Below are 23,052 nucleotides of genomic sequence, written 5' to 3'. Positions count from 1 at the left end.
ATTTATCTGATAAGTAGTTAATACACAAACTATATTTAAAACCACAAAACCGAATAGCAAAACAAACAAATAAAGATAGAACTACCATATGACCTAGAAATTCTACTTGTGGGTATTTAGCCCAAGAAAATGAAAACACCAATTCAAAACGATATATATATACCTTCACATGCATTGCAGCATTATTTATAATAGTCAAGATATGCAAACAACTTAAGTTCCCATCAATGGATGAATTAATATAGATATGTATAGATATATATGTTTACTAATGTATATATTACACACACACACACACACACACACACACAATGGAATACTATTCAACCGTAAAAAGAACAAAATTTTGCCATTTAAGACAATGTGGATAGACCTTGAGGGCATGATGCTAAGTAAAGTAAGTCAGACCTGAAAGGCAAATACTGTATGATCTCCCTTATATATGAAATCTAAAACAAAACAAAGCAAACAAACAAAAAAGCAAGCTCATAGACGTAGAGAACAGATTGGTAGTAGTTGGAGGATGGTAAAATGGGTGAAAGGGGTCAAAAAGTACGAACTTCTCGTTTATAAAAGAAATCAGTCATGGGGATATAATGTACGGTGTGGTAACTGTAGTTAATAATACTCTATCACATATTTGGAAATTGCTGAGAGTAAATCTAAAAAAAGAAAGAAAGAAAAGGAAAAGCCTGAGGGTGGGGGGAGCACTATCTTCCTTGATGATTATATTTTGAAGGGAGACCCCCCCCCAAGTCCTTAAAAAAGGCAGTTCTGGATTGCAAAACTGGCAAGAAGCTTTCAACAAGATTTACATCTAAAAGGGGCAAAGAATGAATTTTCAACTTGTTTTTATAAGTAAACACTCCAAGAAAAACTACGTCAGGGGTCTACAGTCTGAAAGAAGCTTATCTAATGTTAAATCAAGAAATTTTGTTTAGTAATTCAATTTATCGTCTGACTCCTATATGGTAAGTTATAGCTTATGAGAAGATATTATCCTGAACTTTTTATTCTCTTATAATTTATGTATTCTGTATCTTTAGGTAATTTATGTAGAGGAAAAAAATGGTTCTCTTAAATCCAATTACAAACCAATTTTCACACAGACAAAATGCTGCACGTTTGAATAAAATGGTCTTAGATTACACCACTAGAAAGTGTTCCCATGATAGATTTTCATTTTCGTTATCTAAAAAAAGAAGCAAATATTCACATTTGACAATTTAAATATTGGACTTCTGTGACCGTGTACAGTGTTATTTCAAGACAGATACACATGGCGCCCCCAGGCCATTAAGTTAATGATTATTAGCCCTAGGTAACCTACGTATAAGTAATTATATGGTGATTGGTCTTCATGCATCTTTATACTCAGATGTTTACAGAGCAGAGCTGAAATGCATATTGTTATGATTCCATAACGCATATTCTCTTTTTAACACATGACGGGGGTGCCTGAGTGGCTCAGTGGTTCAGTGTCTGCCTTCTGCTCAGGTCATGATCTCGCGTTCACGAGTTTGAGCCCCGTGTCAGGCTCTGTGCTGACAACTCAGAGCCTGGAGACTGCTTTCGATTCTGTGTCTCCCTCTCTCTCTCTGCCCCTCCCTGCAGGCTCTCTCTCTTTCTCTCAAAAATAAATAAATATTTTAAAAATTAAAGAAAAAACCCCACATGATGAATCTCCTGTGATAATTGTATAACATCATCAATTGAAATCTGTGTGTGAAATCTATATGTAGTGCATATATGTACTATAGTACAAATTTTGCTACTATGCAAAATAGCAGACACAATTTTTCAATATTACTTTCTAAAATGAGAAAAAAATACAAATGTAGATTTAATAATTTTAGAGCAATCATCAAAAATGTGCAATATGTAAGTTTGAGAGGAAAAGCTATACATACCCTGTGGGAAAATAAGTATGAATCTCTGTAGTGGAGATTAAATTACGAGGTATTTAGAAATCGGGTGGAGGTGTTCAGTTCTACACCAGGTACAATGTTAAAGAAGCAAAAGCAATTTAATGAAGAAGAAAGTAATTTACTGAAAAATTACAAAGTGGTAATACCATTTTGAAAACACAAAAAAGCAGCTTTTAATTTGTTATTTAATTAATTTCTATACCGTAGGAGGTCCAGGGGAACCTAATTAATTATTACTCCTCCCTAATGAATTCTAATTAATTAGAAGTTCATTTAATCAATATATTCTTCAAGTGGGTATAAAAATACCATCATATTCCTTCCATAGATGGACAGGAAAACCTTGTTTCCTATGTATGGAAGAAAATTGTATTAAAAAAAGAAATATCTGTAATGAATTAAAATAGTCCTTATTCTCTATTTTGTTACACATAAGGAGAGCTGGAGAGTAAGTCCCCGCATTGGGTGGGTACATGAAAGTGTTCATGGCCAAAGTGAGAAGGGAGGCACTGGAGAATTCCTGTCTCAGGTATCCTAAATATCAGGAAAGGAGAGGGGAAAAGCATGGTTTGTATCTACCCCAGATATTCACAACAAACCCAGATAAAACTAGGGCTGTACACTTTCAAAGTGTTATTTTATTAGACCTTCTCCTCAAATATCTGCCTCACAGAATTATTTCAAATGGGTCCTCGGAGGTTCCTGAGCTGGGAAATGTGGCCAAGGTAAAAATCTGTTGTGGGAAATCTGGTATCAATTGAATTAGCAGAATTCACTTGAAGAAAAAAAAATCCTTGCGTTTTGAGAGGTCTTAGAATAAGGGGCTTAAATTTCATCAGTCATTTGTCTTTTTAATTTTAGAAAAATATTGCAAACAGTAGACTGCTTATAAGGGACAGGAATATTTATTTCTTACACCAGCTCTATAAGCTAGTTTTCACTAGGGTCACCTTTTTCATGATTGAAAATCAAAAGTTTGAGAAGGTTAAATACCCTAGCTAAAGTCTTTAGAGTAATTAAGATTGATGGAGCTTTTATTGTAACACAAGCCAACTAAATTTACAAATCATGATTTCATCACTCCTGAGTTTGCAATCACATTTAAATACCTTGAGAGAATTCTTCTAATACATTATGGAAAATAATAAGGTTTTATACATATTCCATTTTGTGCTAAAAATCTAAGATATAGTATTAGACTTTCCCAAAGTATCAAACTTGGTACCAACAGAATATCCCCTAAGACCAAGTTCCTTAAATTATTAACACTTCGAGAATCATTTCATTAATATATGATACTTGAAATATAGTATCATTACGTTTTTTCACCTACTGCTAGGAGCTATAGAGTTGCCTGTAAATTTGTTTCATACTACATTTAGTTTCTCCAAAGCAGGAAACACAAAATACAAGTTTCATTTAATATCCTAATTGTGCTTATCACATGACCACAACATAACATTAGTGAAGAGTGTATAGAATTAAGGTAAGCATACCTGAGTAAATGAATGAAATGAAGGACTTAATTATAAATAACTTAGGGAAAAAGACATTAATTTAAATATATTATGTATGTAAATAGATGGGCATATTTTTAAAATAACGTAAAACGTACTTTGCATGCAATTCCAAAATTACTTAAATAACACTTAACAAGAAATCATGCAAAAGTACTTAATATTTCCAAAGTGGTCATTTTGAAGAAAATTATACTTAAAAAGGTATACAAATATGATCAGTTCATTACACACTGAATCATAGGATTTTATATTCTCATATTATTAATTTCATCATATGTTTTAGTTACTGTGTTCCAGAACTCACGTAAGTATTAGTTGTGTCCAAATTAACTCTCTATTACAAACACCTTTAAAAAGCTATTAATCCAATATTACTTTATCTATTTCTAGAGACAAAGAAAGAAAACTTCCAAATTAGTTTTATGAAATGATAAAAATGTTCCCCAGGTTGTCAAAAACTCCAAAAAGATCCATATACCCATGATGATTTACTAATATAAATTCAAGAAAATTAAATAAAAACACACAGAATTTAATAGCATATTGAAAGAGTAAGAACATTAAACATCATGACTAAATGGAGCATCCACCACCTAACAGACCCAAGGGTTTCAAAAGCATTAACTGTTATAATGTAATCGATATAATAATGTAAGAAGAATCATATGATAATCTTCATAAATTACAAAAATAAAAAGATGCCCCTTTATGGCAAAAGTACTAAATGAAATAACAATTGATGGAATGATATGCTTTCAGCTAAAGATCTCTGTCTATTTAATGGGGAAACATAAAAACCTTTTCTACTGAAGTCAAAGATATAATGCCCTCTGTTTTATTGCTCTTTAAAACAATATGGCAAAGGTGTCAATGCGATTAGACAAGAGAAAAAAAATAAACTATAGAATTTGAGAGAAAAGAATAAAAATAATAGATGATGTGATAGGCTGAACAAATCAAGGAAAAACTACCATGAATAATAGGAAAACTTCCTAAAGTAATAGTAATGAAATATACATCATAAAACCGATAGTTTACATATATGCAAACAAAATCTTACTAAAATATTGAATTACAGAGAAAACCTCCATGTACAATAAAAAAACAATTTAAAAATATGATTAGAAAGAACTGTAAGCAAACCTAGAAAAAAATCAATTTAAAGTAAATGCTAGGGGCGCCTGGGTAGTTCAGTCAGTTAAGCAGCCCACTTCCGCTCAGGTCATGATCTCGTGGTCGGTGAGTTCGAGCCCCGCGTCGGGCTCTATACTGACAGCTCAGAGCCTGGAGCCTGCTTCAGATTCTGTGTCTCCCTCTCTCTGACCCTCCCCCGTTCATGCTCCGTCTCTCTGTCTCAAAAATAAAGGTTAAAGGGGCGCCTGGGTGGCTCAGTCGGTTAAGTGTCTGACTTCAGCTCAGGTCACGATCTCGCAGTCCGTGAGTTCGAGCCCCACGTCAGGCTCTGGGCTGATGGCTCAGAGCCTGGAGCCTGCTTCCGGTTCTGTGTCTCCCTCTCTCTCTGCCCCTCCCCCATTCATGTTCTGACTCTCTCTGTCTCAAAAATAAATAAACTTAAAAAAAATAAATAAAAAATAAAAAATAAAGGTTAAAAAAAATTAAAGTAAATGTTAACATCTATAAAATTCTTCAGAATCACACAAAAGTTAACTTGAAAAAAATAAGAAAAATACTGCATTTGGATAGTAATAATCACAATAGGAATTGGTTAGGGGTAAGAATGAAAGAGAAAAAAATGAAATGTCCAAAAAAAGAGACACATGAGAGTAATATGATCTAAATATATGCACAGATCTCACTTAGATTTGTCTTCGAATTGTTTAAAATTTTTTTTAAGTTTATTTATTTTTGACAGAGACAGAGTGCGAGCATGAGCTGGGGAGGGGCAGAGAGAGAGAGTGAGACACAGAATCTGAAGCAGGCTCCAGGCTCCGAGCTGTCAGCACAGAGCCCCACGCCGGGCTCCAACCCACCAACTGTGAGATCATGAGCTGGGCCGATGTCAGACGCTTAAGCGACTGAGCCACCCAGGCGCCCCAGTCTTCAAATTGTTTTTAAAAAAAGCAACTAAAAATGGATTTATAATACAATCTGCCATTTGAACAATGGCTGTGTAATTGCTTATACTGAAGTGTTTATTTTTTTGATGCAATAATTTTATTGAGGCTACATTTTGTTTTTAGATATTTATGAATAAAATAAAATAGTTCTCTAACTTGAAAATGTTTTACATTAATTCGGGGGCGGGGAAGGAGAGTTGGGTAGGAATGTAGATGAAGCAAAATGGACATGCATTAGTAATTGTTGGTGAATTATAATATTCTTTCTGCATTTTATTTGTTTAATTATTGTTCTCAAAAGAACTAAAAAAAATTAAAAAGTTTGACATATAAAACATACTGTCAACATATACTTAATAATTTACATTTACCCATTTTATACCCAACAAGTAGCTAAGAAAATATAATGCATTACTTACATCCTTTGTCTTGAACATTTATAATCATTGCAACTACACTTATTATTTTCCTCTACCTTTACCCCCACCAAACCTAAGGCCAAAACTGGCTTTAAGTAAGTTTGAAAATCTGTAGAAATATGGCAAGATATATATGGACATGATATTTATCAATGAAGAAACTGTGGTATAAAGCCCTTCAAGTTCCTACATTTATCAATTTGGGGGGACATTAAATTAGAGTATATAGGGCTACCTGTATATAAAGACATTTAATATTCAAAACTTCAAAAGAATAGTGTATTCTTTGTGGCCCATCATATTTTTACTGTATTTTTTCAATTCTCTAGTAACTAGACTCTTGCTTTATTACTTAATAGTCAAACAGTAATGCATTTATTATTTAATATCTTCATTTTAATTCCTGCATGTGATCCATTTCACTGTGTTGTTCAATTAATCAGACTTCCACATCTCCCAGTTAATCATTTTTTAATGTGTGCCTACAAACTGAGGGGTGCTGACCATGTATTGGGTGGGGGAATGGGCCAAATGGGGGATGGCCATTAAGGAGGACACTTGTTGGAATGAGCACTGGGTGTTATATGTAAACAATGAATCCCTAAATTCTATTCTTGAAATCATTATTACACTATATGTTAGCTAATTTGTATTTAAATAAAATTTAAAAAATTAAAAATTAAGCAAAATGTGTGCTATTTGACTTTTTTCTCAATTGCATATAATATTAATGTCCTAACTTCTCAATGTTAAGCCAAGTTAAGATTCCACATATCAATAAGCCAATGACTTTCTTTCATGTTTGCATTTTTAGCATTTGTCTTTCCAATTCAATACTTTCTGTGTGATCTGTTTTGGAACATACAGATATAGATCTCTGATTCAGACCAATTTTATGGTTAATAAAGCCTTATTAAAAATACAGGTACAATACTCTTGTTGGCGTCGTAATAAATGTTGTTTCCACCCGCCATTTTGTTTTGAGGAAAACAAAGGAAACATCATTTTAATCATAATGTTAATATAAATGTAAGCCACGTTTCTTGTGGGAGATATAAACGTAGCTGTTTTCATTTAATTAGATATGGTAAAAGACCTTCAGAATGAAGTATCTATATTTAGAAGGTTAATTATCAATTCATAAAATGACCTTGAGAAAGATGTGCCTGCCTCTAGACTACAAACAGATGGACTTTTATGGATTGAAAAGAGCAGTTTAATTGTGCCAATAAAATCTAATATGAAACAAAATGGGCTAGGTGAAATTCTTTACCATCACTAATTAGGCATATGCTAGAGATATTAAGATTACCATCAGACCAAGAAAATTTCACATATTTTCCCCAAATTCTGATAATAATTCTAAGCTATTTTGCACTATTGCCTTCATTTAGAGTTAGTGTCATTGTAATATTCATAATTTATTAATATCAAAATCAAAGACACATACTGAGCTCCAAGAGGCAATATACAATGCTGGTTAATAGCATAAGACGTGAAGTTAGGGAGATTAGATGGATAGTTCTCAAAACGGGGCAAATCTTTCCTCCCCTGCGGGACTTTTGACAATATTTACGGACACTTTTAGTTGTCACAAATGAGTGGGAGGGGTAGCTGCTACTAGCATGTAATGAGGAAAAGCCAGGAATTCAACAATGCACAGGACAGACCCACACAAGGATTATCTGCCAACCCACATTTAACATGATATGTGAATAACAAACAAACAAACAAACAAAAATTCCGTTACATAAATCCATTGAGAATTTTGTTGTCATTGTTGGTATTTCTGCAGCATAATTTAGCCCATGCTAGCTAAGTCAGAATATTGGTGTCAGGAACAGGTCCTATGTTATTATTACAAATCATCTAAATAGGTAGCAACAGTTTAGAAAGTGAGTGTCAGTGAATGGGTTGGAAAACCAAACATAGTATTCACAATCATTGTAAACTTTTATTAAGATGATACAAAAAAGAGAGCACAGAAAAATTACTGGTCCATTTCCAGAAAAATGAAAGGGAATAAAAAAAGCTTCAGAAATTCAGGTAATGTTGCATAAGGCAATTGTTTTAGATTCGTTTTGTTAAGAGCAAGAAAACCGATGCTATGACTTCCTTGGTTTACTTACCTTCAAATATGATTGGCCAATATTGTCATCCACACTAATGCCTAAACCCAAGAAATGGAAAACATTCTTATACATAGGGAAGAAGTCAGCTATCCTGCAGTCCACGATTTCACAGTCTGTTGACTGGAACAAAATTGAATTCAGGGAGAACAAAAGGTCAGAGTGGATAGATAGGTAGGAAAAAAAAAGAGTTTCCTATATATAGCATACAAAAAACTTAATGATGCCTACATTTTCACTTTGTCTCCCACAATTAACATCCCTCTCAAACCTATACTCTTTTGCACAACTTAGGACTCTCAAACATAATGTGTTTTTTAAAGGCTCTGTATTTTCTTATATTGCTGTTTTTCTGAACGCCTATACTCAGACGCTTGGTCTACCAGACCAGTGAGAGTTTATTCTCATCAACTCCACACACATCCATTTGCCTCTCAGGGAGTCTTCCTCAACCTCTCTTAATCTCTTTTCCAAGACTACTAGAGTTTACCTCTTTATTTTTACGTCACGATGATGTCTGGGAATGGCACCATCTATAACACTTTATCTGCACTTTTCTGGTAAATGTTTTAAATGCAAGTACCCCCCGCTTTCCATAAAGTTCCCATTACACCATTTTCACTTTTACAAAAGACCCACCTTGGTACTTGTGTTTGACACCGAAAGAAATCCAAAGAAGGTTTTTGCTTTTGTGAAAAAAACTACTGTAGGTCTTCAACAAAAGTGATGTAGTGTAGCAATGAACTTCTGAACGTGCAGGATACTCTTCACTTTACTCCATTTCTGTTTAGGCAAATTTTCATAGAACACTCCACTTTTGGACAGTGGGGGCAAACCTGTGTAACTTTGCTTCACCAAATTTTAAAGTGCCCTTGAAGTCAGATCCTGTGTTTCATCCATCGTTATAACTTCTGTACCCAGTATTCAGTAGACACTAAATTAATACTTGTGAAATGGTTGAAGAAAAATAAACTAAACAGATTTATTTATTAACTTTTTTGCAATGATGGATGTTCAGGTGAGTTTCAGAATTAACTTGTGACAGTTTGAAATAAAAAATTAAGCAGCATATGGCAATCAAATATATTTTTAAAAAGCATTTTACTTCCTTTGGATTTTTTTCTTTTCTGCTGATAGTTTTCTTTGTTTATGAAAGCTCATTAGTGAAGTGCCTGATTTTCTCCACTAGTCAAATATCTCTTAGATCTTCAAAACAACTTTAATATTTCAATAGTAAGAGAACTTTATTATCTTCCTCATTATTCTGTTGATAGAATTCAATTACTCTCACTGTCTTTCTAGAAATTGCTGCCTTTACAAAAAATTATTTGCTCTTTGCATTTTGTGTTTTCTAGTTGTTCTTCTAAGTATTATTGTGCTATAACAGTGTATTAGGCAGGATTCTCCAGAGAAACAGAATAGAATGTGTGCATGCATGTGTGTGTGTGTGTGTGTGTGTGTGCATGTGCATGTATGAAGAAAGAGGGAGATATATATTATAAGGAATTGGCTCATATGTGTATGGAAGCCAGCAAGTCCTGAGATCTGCGGGGTGAGTTAGCAAGCTGAAGATCCAGGAAAGCTGGTGGTATAGTCCCTGGCCAAGTCTGAAGCCTGAGAACCAGGAAAACCAATAATGTATTTTAAGTCCAAAGTCCAGCAGACCTGAGATGCAGGAAAGTCAATATTTCAGTTCAGATTTGAAGTCAATAAAAAAAAGCTGCTGTTCTAGTTTGAAGGTTATTTGGCAGGAAAAATGATCCCTTACTTAGGGAAAAGTCAGCTTTATTGTTTTTTTTTCCTCCTATTCAGGCCTTCAACTGATTAGATGAGGCCATGCATATTATGGAGAGCAGTCTGCTTTAATATGCCAATTTTAATGTTAATCATGTCCAAAACACCTTCACAGACACACCTAGAGTAATATTTAACCAAATATCTGGCTACTCTGTGGTCCACTCAGTTGGATACATAAAATTAGCCAGCACAAACAATGTGCTTATTATTACATTTACATGGTATAGGTAAGATTTCTGCCCAATATAAAATGACTGTAATTATTTCAATTATAATATTTAGGTCACATTTAAAATCTGAAGGAAGACTCTCAAGATCACTTAAGAATTTAGTATGACATGGCTGAAATCAGTCGTGAAGAAGGTCAGAAAATAATTCAGCAAAGAATGTTAGTGGCTGAATAGAAATACAGCTCAACCATGAGCCAGTAGAGAAATGAGTAATGTCCTTATGGTCAAAGAAAAGGCAAGAAATGAAGTTCTTGGCCAGCGTGAAAATTATACAAAAAAAAACCACCCAAAAACAAAAAAAAAACCCACAAAAAAATAGTGTTACTTGTCTTAATTTGAGCATGACTGGATGACATTGTTACGTAGACTTAACCATCCATGTTACATAGAATTACCCGTATGATTGGCAAGTTATACCAGCTGAGGAGTCTATGGCTAGACTATAAATATCATATTTTAAGGTTTTATAAAGTAACATAGTTTTAAATATTCAATTTTAAACTTATTTTAGGTTTGTTGTTTCTTTAGTTTCCTGTTAGAGTCCTTATTGAATGAGTCTAAACTGGACCAGCTTACTTCTATGCCATATGTTTAGTGAGCTCCAAGTAACAACAGGACGATTGAAGGGACACATAATTCTGTGACGTTGAAAAATTTTAAAAGGCAATGCTTTTTTTTTTTAATAAGTTAACCCCCAAATCCATTGATTTAATGCAAGAGGAGTTTCTTACTCATGTGAAGTTCAAAACGGGTTTTCCTGGTAAGTGGATGGCATTGCAAATGGCTATTCAGGGATCCAGATCTCTTCTCCACTCGGTCCACCCTGCTTTAGAACTCTGAATCCTCTAAATTCAGCCAGCATGGTGGATAAAAAAAAGGTAGACAATCATGTATTGGAAATATTTGGGCCCAAGCCTAGAGGTGACCTGTGTAGATTCTGATGACTTTCTATTTGCAACCCAGTCGTGGACCACAGGTAACTGGCGGGACAGTGGGAGATAAAATCTGGCTCTGTCCTGAAGGTCTTTTTAAAAGTGGATTGGAGAACAAATAGGCAGTCTCTGCCACACCCCAGGGATGAACCACTGATGATTTGGAAGCCATACACTTAAAAACTGAAGTAAAAAGTACCAGAGGGTCTCCTCTGAAATCGGTGGGCATGATATACTGAATTAACTAAAGATAATGCAATAGAAAATTGAATCTTTATATTAAAATTTCTCACTTGTAAAATGAAGATTATCATTCACCTTCTTCTATGAAGTACATATTCTATGTGGCACCTGGGTGGCTCAGTTGGTTGAGTATCCAACTCTGGATCTTGGCTCAGGTCATGATCTCCCAGTTTGTGGATTCGAGCCCCTGTCGGGCTCTGCACTGTGTCAATGCAGACCCTGCTTAGGATTCTTCTTTCACTCTCTCTCTGCTTCTCCCCCACTCTCTCTCTGTCCCCCTCTCTCAAAAATAGATAAGCTTTTAAAAAATTTAAAAATAAAGTATATATTTCTCTAGGATATATTCATTCAAATAAAGACATATTTTACCAAAAAATTGCCAATACACACACATATATATAGATAAACTACCATAAAAACCCCAATATTCTCATAAAAACATATAATAAATAGTCATCACATTTACCTGATTGTATATGTCTAAATTTTGGAAGTAGTATTTTTAACCCAAGTCAACAGAAAGCAAAAAGAAAAGTCATGAATTAGATTCTGATTAAAAAAAGAAAGTCTTCCAAAAACCCATGGAAATCAATAGGGATTTAAAAAACAATAATAAAAACATACACAAAACTTGTCAGAGGGGGGTCACTAAAATTGGGAAAAGGAAAATCAAACTACCCAAATATTTGATGTTGTTATTGGAATTAGGAAAGATAATTATGAGAATAAACATTGGGTCTGAAGGGCAATTTTTAAGGGTAAATATTAATTCTAAAAATTAAAGAACAAAGACACAGGTAGAAAATTGCAGCAAAAAACTCTCAGCTTCTTCAACCAAATCTTTACCACAATGAGTTTTAAAATATGCATTTATGTGTGTGTGTGTGTGTGTGTGTTTTGTTTTGTGCAAGTGTGTGTTTTCTATATTGTGTATAGTAATAAAAATATGTGACTTTAAGCCTAAGTAACTATTAGTAATGTCATTTACAGTCTGGATTATTGCCAAAATGAATAGCATAAGTGCTTAATAAGCTTATGAGACTATCACATATATTATCCAGCACAAAATATCATTGATTTAAAGAAATATCCATAATAAAAATATATTTGGTTTATGTAGATACAAGTATTAAAAATATATCATTTTAAAGTAAAATATGTGGGTAATGAGAGAAAATAAAATGGTTGTTTTTTTAAAAAACTTAATATAGTCTAAATTTTCTGAATCACTTTTTAAGTCAAAGTGATAGATAAGACATATTTTTTCCTCACAGTATTATCTCTGTCCAATGAAGAGTTCTGAGAATACAGCATTTATTAAAAAAAAAAAAAAAAGGTGTTTACTGTTTAAGGATTTCCTTCCAAAAATCTTCAATAATTTTCCAAGCTGTTGACATCCATTTGTACGTTTTGATACTGGTTCTTCTTAATCCATGTTTCCTGCAGGTGAACATTTTCACACAACAACTAGGACTCATGTATGTGTTTTCACTGTTTCTTAGTTTGTTGACTAAATTGTTGGGAGTTCACAGTTGGGCAACCACACCACCAAGAAAAACAGCCAACTTGGCAGACACTGGGCTGATAGCAGTTTCAAATGCCGTTGACTGTTAGACAATTTCAGTAATATTCAGGTGAAAAAATAAAGGCGTGCGCGGGTGGCTCAGTCAGTTAAGTGACCGACATTGGCTTAGGTCATGATCTCAGGGTGAGTTTGAGCCCCGTGTCGGGCTCTGTGCTGACAGCTCGGAGCCTGGAGCCTGCTTCGGATTCTGTGTCTCCCTCTCTCTCTCTGCCCCTCCCCTGCTCATGCTCTGTCTCTCTCTATCTCAAAACTAAATAAAAACATTAAAAATTTTTTTTTAAGTTAAAAAGTAAAGATTTAACATAGTAATATTAACTTCTTGGAAATGAAGATATACAGTCACATGGGTGATTAATTTCTTTCTGCCAATCAGTTTATAGTTTATTAGTACAGTTTAATGATAGAAGAGGAATTGATAGAAATATTGTATACAGAATCAGGAGGTAAGAGCTCTTTCCATCTTGCTGTGAAATAAGAAGCCCTTATTAAAAAGTATAAGTAACATGATATACTTTATGTCAACTACACTGTTAGTTAAAAAGCATTACATTCCAGAAGGGTCATCATATGTGGTTATGTGAAATAATTTGTATATGAATACATTCTTGTTCAATTATGGTCAAGTTTTTAAACTCAGGAAAACACATATTTGAGTATTTAAGATACAAGAAGTGCCCAGGGTGTGCACCAGTAATGATGAATTAAACTTAACTACCAACTCTAAAGTATCTCAAAAAATGGAGGCAACAAGAAATTAACAAGTAAAATAAGGCAGGAAATGACATAATTGGGAATAGATCACAGTACAGTGGATGTCCAGAAGATCTAGTACTGAATTTTGTCAAGATATTCAAATATTTTCACAGTTTGAATTTATAGGATCTTGTTCAAGAGGAAACACCATGGATAAGGCTGCCCCAGCCACATGAAATAGCATAAGTTTCACACAGAAGTGTGAAACTACATAGTACATTAAAAATAGAAGTAATTTGCCCCTGCTGAAATTGTTCACTGGATTTAGATAAATGTTTTATTAGCAAAATAGATAAATGATGTGACTAAAGCATAAGATGTGAAATTAAGGAAATCTATAAAATCATCCTGAATAGGTAGATTAAATGGGAAAACATGCTATATATCCATGTAAGCATGCTAAGCATTTTAAGTTTTCTCACTGACACATGATATAAAATAAACCTTTGTTGGTAATGTGAAAGATAGATTAAAGGTAAAAGTATTTCTTTAAGTTTATTTATTTATTTTGAAAGAGAGAGAGAGAGCACAAGTGGGGGAGGGACAGAGAAAGACGAAGAGAGAGAGAATCCCAAGCAAGCTCACACTGTCTGCACAGAGCCCAACGCAGGGCTTGAACTCACCAACCATGAGAACCTGAGCCGAAATCAAGAGTTGGATGCTTAACCAACTGAGCCAACCAGGAACTCCTAGAGGTAAAAGTATTGCAGCTTAACTGGTTAGCAGATTATAAAATGAGCCTAAACTCAAGATGATGAGATTTCATTAAGATGGTTAACTTGGCAATACATGTTAGAGAACAAAATGGAGAGGCATGGAGAAGGTAAAATTGACAATTAACTAGGAAAATGATTAAGAAAGAGAAAAAGGTGGATTAATATAATCAATTAATGAATAAATCTCATGATCAAGGCTGAGATTATTTTTAAGAGCTCCATTTAGGACTTTCCTCTCTATAGATAGATGATGAGACATAAATTAATGGAGAGTAGATGATAAACACATAAGCAGAAATATACAAAGAGATATAACATAGGTACGATATTTATCATACATATGGTAAAATAGAGATGACAGTGGAGTGTGTTACTGTAAATAACCAGTTTTTAGCAATTGGGGAAAATAAAACCCATTTCAAGCTTAAGCCAAACAATGTCCACAAGCCCTTTGACCAACCCTATACACATGTAACACACACCTAAGCAGATCTGTGTGTCACATTTCTCTGGGCTTACAGCAAAAGAATAGTCGATAATGCCTTCCCATCAACATGCTTTAAATATTAGATACTATTAAAAGACCTATTTTATTTAAATGTGTTAAAGTTAAATATAATCAGTTAATGATTTTTAAAATCATTTTCACCTTAACACTATCATTCTCTAGGACATCACTTCAAGCTATTAAATCCAAACAGTCAATTTATCTGTTTATTGTTTCACACTTGAAGACCTAACAATTACTGCCCAACGAACGGTTTGTCACATACTAAGTATTAGAAATAGTAAAAATAACAATATCATATAATAATTGTTCACAAATAAATAATGATGCTAAGTATTATTCCCGAATTATTTACTACTACAGAATTAACAGAAACAGGAAGGGCAGACAAAAGGGTGCTACAGTACCGGAATATTTGAAGGTACGTAGTAATGAATATGCAAATTTTGCTAAAATGATAAAGTATAAAAACACTAAAAGGACAATGAAATGACATTTTTATTGCTGCACTATACTACATTACTACACTAAGAAAACTCCCTACTTACAACTATTAGTATGATTGTGTTTGGCTTCCGAAATGCAAAAAAATCCCACAAAAAAACCCACAAAAAACAAACAAACAAAAAAAACCAAAATCAAATTCCAAATATGTCATGTAACAACTGCCTGCAAAAATTTTCTCTCTGAAGGTTTCCAGTATTTTTAAGTCTGTCAAATTATGTAATCAACTAATGCAGACATTATTTTTAAAATTATCAGTTTTCCTTAAAGACACCAAATGCTTTGAAGACACAAAGACAATGATTTTTATGTGCTTAGATGGCATATAAAAAATCTACTTCCAGAGACAATTGTACATTCTTAACAATATTCTTTTAGGTAACTTATGATTATCTCAAAATTAACATAAAAAATGAGATTTTGATGTGGAATTTTTTAATAATTTGTCTATCTACTTTGATTTTTATCCTTAGTGATAGTTGGACAATAATACAGTAGAAAATCATATAAGGCAGTGCTGGGAATCTATGTTGCTTGAGCTGAAGATTTATTAATATGAAGATTTATTAAGATTAATATTAATATGACATCCACGATTTCTTAAAGACAAAGTATCACATTGTAGTGAATAGTATTTGTCCTCTCCCTTGTTGAAATAATCAGTGAGGTTTGCCAGAAATGGGATGAGGAAAATTTCCAATCAACACATCAGATACTAGTCCAGATGTGACTGGTATGTCAGATGTGACTGTCCAGATAACTGAAGATCAGATATGAATTCAGCCTCCTCATTTTTATAGATTTCTTTTTATCATCCAGTAACCAAAATACTGCTCCAAGAGTAGTGGAGAATTTTTAGGAATTCTTCAGTTGTCTCATGAGTTAACAGACAAGCTTAAGATGTTCAAACTTCAGCTCTCTACCAGGCTTCAGGCAAACATATTTTGGGATATAAATATTTTTTTTAAAATCAAGCAAAAATTATATGACCCATTGATGGGTATAGTATTACCATGAAAGAGCAAATTTAACAAAATGTTCACTAGATTTGTTGACTTTTAAACATTGAAATTATAACCACCGATTTTTCTTATATTTCATTTTTTTCTATGGTATTTATGTGTAACCAATCCGTGGCCTGCTGTAGTCAGAAAGCATTGATAGGTCTCCTCCAATAGGGTAATTTATAAGTCACAATAATGGACCGTTGGCAAATAAATAGGGGTCACTCATAAGGATTGTTTGTGCTGTACTTTCTCTTGAGAATTACTTGGTTTTTTTTTTAATTTTTTAAATTTATTTTTGAAGGAGGGAGATAGAGCATGAGCGGGGGAGGAATAGAGAGAAAGGAAGACACAGAATCCGAAGCAGGTTCCAGGCTCTGAGCTGTAAGCACAGAGCCCGATGCGGGGCTTGAACCCACGAACTGTGAGATTGTGACCTGAGCTGAAGTCGGACGCTTCACCGACTGAGCCACCCAGGCACCCCAAGAATTACTTGGTTTTGATCACAGACTTTGTTTTGGTTGCAAAATAGGTGTATCCTTGGTTTCCCTTTGTTGATGAACTCAATAATAGTACTCACATGTAAGACTCTGTTATCTTTGGCTGTTAGAGACCACCTCGCTTTTAACTAAAGTCTCATGCTGAATACAAGCTAGAAAATTTTTCTTAGACACTGTGTTGCTGTTTATTTTTATTCCCAAGATTAAGTGTATAATTTAGGAATCTAATCAGATTCCTATGCATTCTTATATTCTATGTCCCTTAATGAAATCTGGCCTATATCTTTATTTTCTATCATTGTTTCCCTTTTATATTGGTGAATTTTATATTGTTGCTAAAATGGGAAAGTGACTATTCGTAGAGAATATGCTTAATAAGCTTAAGAATGTGAAATAGCCCCAAAGACCAGTATGTAGATTGTCTCAATACACTAGTGTGCCTCGGAAAATTTTGTTGGGTCACTACTCAACACCTTATATCGCCTCTTTTCTTTCTTCTTGTTTCCCTGAAAAATGGTTTTGATTATTCCATCTACAAAGAAGCAGCAGCAAGTAAGGCTTACTGATGGTGGCAGCTGGCATTTGGCTAGGATAGAAACACATGAGATCTAAAAGCAACATATTTTTTCCAACTGTCTCAGCTCTCACAGGGTTTTCTCAGTTGAGTCCTCACCCCTACCCAGGCAAAATCATGCTTTATACATATACTCTCATCATCATCCTAAATAGGTCTTCTATCTTTTGAAATTGCACACTTTTACCAACAATAACTTAGCACTCTGATGCCATTTTGAGGAACTTCTGATAAAACTTGACTAATAGATGCCTTAGAACAAAAAGGCAACAAAATATCTAACATTTAACAGTCAGCCTTTTTTGATTGGTATGAAGAAAAATCAAAACCTAATTTAGACTGCAAAATGACTTTTCTAAATGATTTTTTTTCTGGTGCAGACTAGTGAAACATATGAAAACAAACAAAACACTTCAGACAGCTCTATTCTTAGAAACTGCCATCTCCAAGGACCAGCTTTCCCCCCACATTTACTCCTACCTCCAAGATGGAATTTCAGTTCAAACTAATAATCCTTTTTCTATTCCCCAACATACCTTTTTAAGGTCAATAATCTATGGTGTGCTGACTGTAACACATCATCATGGGAAGATTTGAAATATATTGTCAAAAATTTTTTCCCAAACTCATGAGAATAAAGGGGAAAAATCAGAGGAATGCAGAATTCCTCTGGGAGCTTGTAATCCTGGTCTTCTGAATTTATAAAATTGAGTACATCATTTAGATGATCATTAAATAGCCAAAACTTGGAAAAAGACAATAATTGGGGAAAGAAATGTCCCAGGAAAGATCCAAACTTATATGGATATTTCAGGTCTGAGAATGGACTTTAAATAACCAGGTGATAGGACAAAATATTTTCAAAGAGATTTCATACAACTTGCCTTAAAAACTGATTGTACCTAAGTCTTATAAACAGTGAAGTCAGGGAGTCATTGGAGACTTTCAGATATTACTTGAAAAATACTTTCAGACAATTGATGGTTCAAAACCTCAGGATTTTCCCAGGTGAAATCTGAGACTGGTCCCTGGACATGGAGGGCAAGGAGAGAAAAAGGGAGAGGCAGGCCATTCCAGACTGGTTGGTGGCCGGTCCAAAATGCAACAGAACTTACGTATGAGACTTATCTTGGACAGCTGCATGAGGAGTTGATCTCCTCACCTGCCCTCCAGAACTTGAAGTTTATATAGAGACTTTAATGGGCTTCAGTCATACATACCATCCAGATGCTCTCAACAATATGTTTGCTCCCTTAGGGCTGCATTCATTAAACAGCTCCCGCTGTGGGAACAAGGACGAGGAAGGGGCCGAGGAGCCTTCCATTGCCTGGGTCCTACTCTGGGGTCAACTAGTGGTCATTGTCCTCCCCATGGCCTTGTCCAACAACATTGTTAATGTATAGCACTTGACAAAGTCAAACCTCACTCAAGAGATTATTGCCATAAAAAAGAAAGATTGAACTCAACTGCACTGCAACAAAAGACTGGAGAATTTTAAGAGCTGGGATGGGGGAAATTGTAGACGACCTGTGTTTGCTAATTGACCTTTACCCAGCAGAAAAGTAAATTTTCCATATCTTCAGAACAAGAGGTTTACAACTGGGAGCAAGTCGCACACTGAAGTTAGGCTCCTGCCCTCCTAAGGAGACTGAAAGGTAGGGAAGTTATTTCCTACAATGTTTACCTTTCAAACAGATGTTTCCCAGGTTCTTGAGAAAGACGTTCCCTGGACTTAAAACTGGCTCCTTGCACCAGCTCTTGTAATACTCCTGTGCAGTATGTTAAACAGTAAATGATAGGATTTAGGCTCTTGCAGGTCCTGAGGGTTCCCAGCAAAATTGGGATCTTTCACAACTTGATTGCTTTTTGTTGGGCTTTGAATAGCGTCAGGGGGCGCCTGGGTGGCTCGGTCGGTGAAGCGTCTGACTTCGGCTCAGGTCATGATCTCGTGGTCCGTGAGTTCGAGCCCTGCGTCAGGCACTGTGCTGACAGCTTAGAGCCTGGAGCTGTTTCGGATTCTGTGTCTCCCTCTCTCTGACCCTCCCCTGTTCATGCTCTGTGTCTCCCTGTCTCAAAAATAAATAAACGTTAAAAAAAAATTAAAAGAAAAGACAATAGTGTCAAATAAAACTAATCCCCGCAAGATTAAAATACTAATGAGAAAGTGCAGTAATTTTCATGCAGATGGTCAGAGGCCTTCCACGGGTATAATGTAACAAAAACATTAAGTTTGACTTATTTATTGGGTATGCCACGTGATCACTTACTATTATTAATGTGTTGAATTTAAAAGTAAATAACAAGTGTTAATAGTATCGTCAACATTTCAAATCTGGAATAATTAGACAATGTTTGATTGTAATGTGGTCTATTATTTCACTCAGTTTATGATCACAAGGTTATATGCTGCTTTATTTGATAACTTTATTTATTTTTGACTAGATATCATGTTTTGAAAGAAATATTTGAAAAAAATTTTACACCTGCCCCTGCATGACCCTGACAGTGCAAGCCTCCTTAAATTATGTGCCCTATGTGTCTCATTTGCCTCATTCTAGCCCTGGCCAAGGTAAATAAAAGCAAGAACGAGTTTGAGCCCATGAACATGAGCTGAAGCCTAGGAACAAACTGAGACTGATGTCAGTTCATTGTATCTTGCCTTGATTTTATGGGTTCCTTGTGTAAACCAGGGCCCTTATCATAGAGCTGAGCACATATCTGGACCAAGAGTCAGAGAAGCTGAAGGCAGATCCTAGGACAGGTGGTGTTTTTGTAGGGCCAGCTAATGTGTCATGTTAATAAGATAAACAAGTAGATATGTAGCAATATATCTGATAAACAAAACGGCTGTCGCTTCACTTTTTTTTTTTTTAAGTTTATTTTTTTTATTTTGAAAGAGAGAGAGAGAGAGTTCAAGCAAGAGAGGGAGAGAGAGAATCCCAAGCAGGCTCCATGCTCTCAGTGCAGAGCCCAACGCAGGGCTGGATTTCATGAACGGTGAGATACTAGCCTGGGCTGAAATCCACTAAACCACCCAGCTGCTCCTCACTTCTGTCTTTCAAATATCACACGCAAGAATCTTTCCTATGATCCATCCGAATGGGAAATTAGCAGGAAAGAAATTTCTGGGAAATGCTCTTTGGTCTAGCCAAGTGGACATATAACAAAGGCACCCAAATATATTTGATTGTTATTAAGATATTAAAATGTTTTTATTAAATGACTTCTAATGATTTAAAAAATTTTAACATTATATAAAAATATATGTTTGGCAAAACAAATTACTAGAGATTATTCCCTGAAAGTAATATGAAGATATTCAGAGATAAAATACATTTTTTAATAAATATTGACATTTTCCAATTGTTATAATATTTCATGGAATAATTATGGTGATGGAAGACACAAATTTTAAGGTTTTGAGATGCTTTATTGATTATGGTTCAACTATTTTAATTTACATACAAGTATCATTTTAGTATTCTGTTGCTTTTTCTTCAAACATTGTCACTAGTTTTTGGCAGTTGATATTTTCTGGAAATATAATAAATCAAATTATTTTTAAATTTCTTTCATCTGTGAAAAATACTCTGTCAGTTGCAAAGATTAACTAACAAAAGCAATTTCTTTGCACAATTATCTCTGATAGTCAACTGTCAGAATTATGCTGTTCTCATGGTCGTATTAACAAGGTAACATTTATTCTTTAGACCATGATAAATATATTTCAACACTACAGTAATATTAAGGCTTATATATGTTACTTGGTGAGAGAGCAAGTATAAATGCATAAGTTTTAGATTAATTTATTCTGGGCTCATTTATCTTTCCACAGTAGCTTACATTTAATTTGCATTATGTTCTTCCATGTTTATATCTAAACTAGAGCCTATATATCCCTGAAAAATTAAATATTTTGCTGCCGTAACAATATTAAGTAGAGTTAGACTCTGTTGTTAATACCTATTATTATGTAGACAATCACTAAGCATAAAACAATTTCATAATGCTATCATGAGTTTCTATGGTGATAAAGAGCTTGTACTGATAGATAAAAATAGTTGAGTAAGTGATGGTGTTTCTTGCATTATAAAATGTGTTGCCGTTATCTGTATAACTCCTTAATCTCATACATGCTTTCTAAGTCTTCTCAAAGTATATGAAAACTTAAAATAGACTTTTTTGTGAAACTCCATAGGATCTGCAGCTGGTTAATTTGTTCATCTCTAACAGTGCTGAAATAGCCCGGTGACACCTAAATGCACTCTCTGGCACACTGCGAGACTGCTAACACATCAATTATAGATGCCTCTGTTAAACTTTCCTGGAACTATGTGTCCCAGGGAACTAATTTATAGGCCTAAAGGATTTTATATAGGTGTTGAGTACGCTGAATTTGGATTTCCCATAATTGGCAAATGTTAATTGAAATGTACTCTCTCATTTGTCAGTACAGATAATCAGTTCCAGTTTTTAGTATATTCATTCCTCAGTTTTCCCCATTTATTTTCAACATTTTACTAATAACCTTAATATAAATTTGAATGTGGTATTGTCCAATGCGATTTTCTCTGATAGAAGAATACTCTGATACACGGTGTATATAAGGATTTTTCTGAAAAGGGAAGAGTTGAGTCATTATGGCATTGGAATGCCATGTTCCAACCACTTTTTCTCCTATGAATTTCCTGGGGAACATTATTGTGCACTGGGCCAGGGTCTCAAATCACAAATGCATAGTTTTCTGGTTACCTGGACCGGAGCACATAGCTGAAATGCAGAGTTAAGTAGAGGCTTTGTATTCCTAGGAAACCCTAATTTATTTATATATCAAATAAATAAATATATATATGATTATATATATATGATTATGTATATATATATGAATTTCTTAGGAATAGAAAGGCTCTACTTAACTTTGAGTTTGTAATATGCGACTGTAATTATTATATTATATTATATTTATTTTTTATTAAAATATATAAATGCATATTATATTATATAATAATATATAAACCTTGCTTTATCTGAACATTTAATGATATTTTTACTCTATTAGGAAAATATTAAAATTTCATGAGATATTTCTTTTTGGGGATAAATATTAAAAGTGATTAATGTCTTTTGAGGACTTATATGGGAGGAAATTAAGTGAATCTTATAAATCAATTAATTCAAACCTTATAACAACCATATGCTATTGGTAGTATTAGTATTCTCATTTTATGGAGAAGGAAAGTGAAATAAAATAGCTTATTTTAAATGTGGGCCTTTACCAATTCTCTCTATTCCTTTTCAGAAAGAACAAAGTGTGAATTTTAATAATTTTAGTTATTAACTAAAAATTCCTAGGAAATGCTGTGCAATGCTGACTCCCTAAAAAGGTCACCAGAAAGTTTTCTGATCAAAGAAACTAATTGTTAATCCAATGCAGGTATGATGAACAAAGACCTTGACAGAATCTTAGTGGATCTCAGAAGGGGAAGTCAGCATAAGATATTTCCAGAATTTTTATGGTCTGCATCCTGTCCAGTGGGTTTAAAACAAGTCTTTCAATGTGAGGTACTGATTGGGGCTAGAAATATTTTGACATAAAAGTTATAGGATTATAAGCAAAGACAGGAAATGGTTT

Source organism: Panthera tigris, chromosome A1 (genome assembly GCF_018350195.1).
Source record: "Panthera tigris isolate Pti1 chromosome A1, P.tigris_Pti1_mat1.1, whole genome shotgun sequence".
Lineage (NCBI taxonomy): Eukaryota > Metazoa > Chordata > Mammalia > Carnivora > Felidae > Panthera > Panthera tigris.
This window is presented reverse-complemented; position numbering follows the sequence as displayed.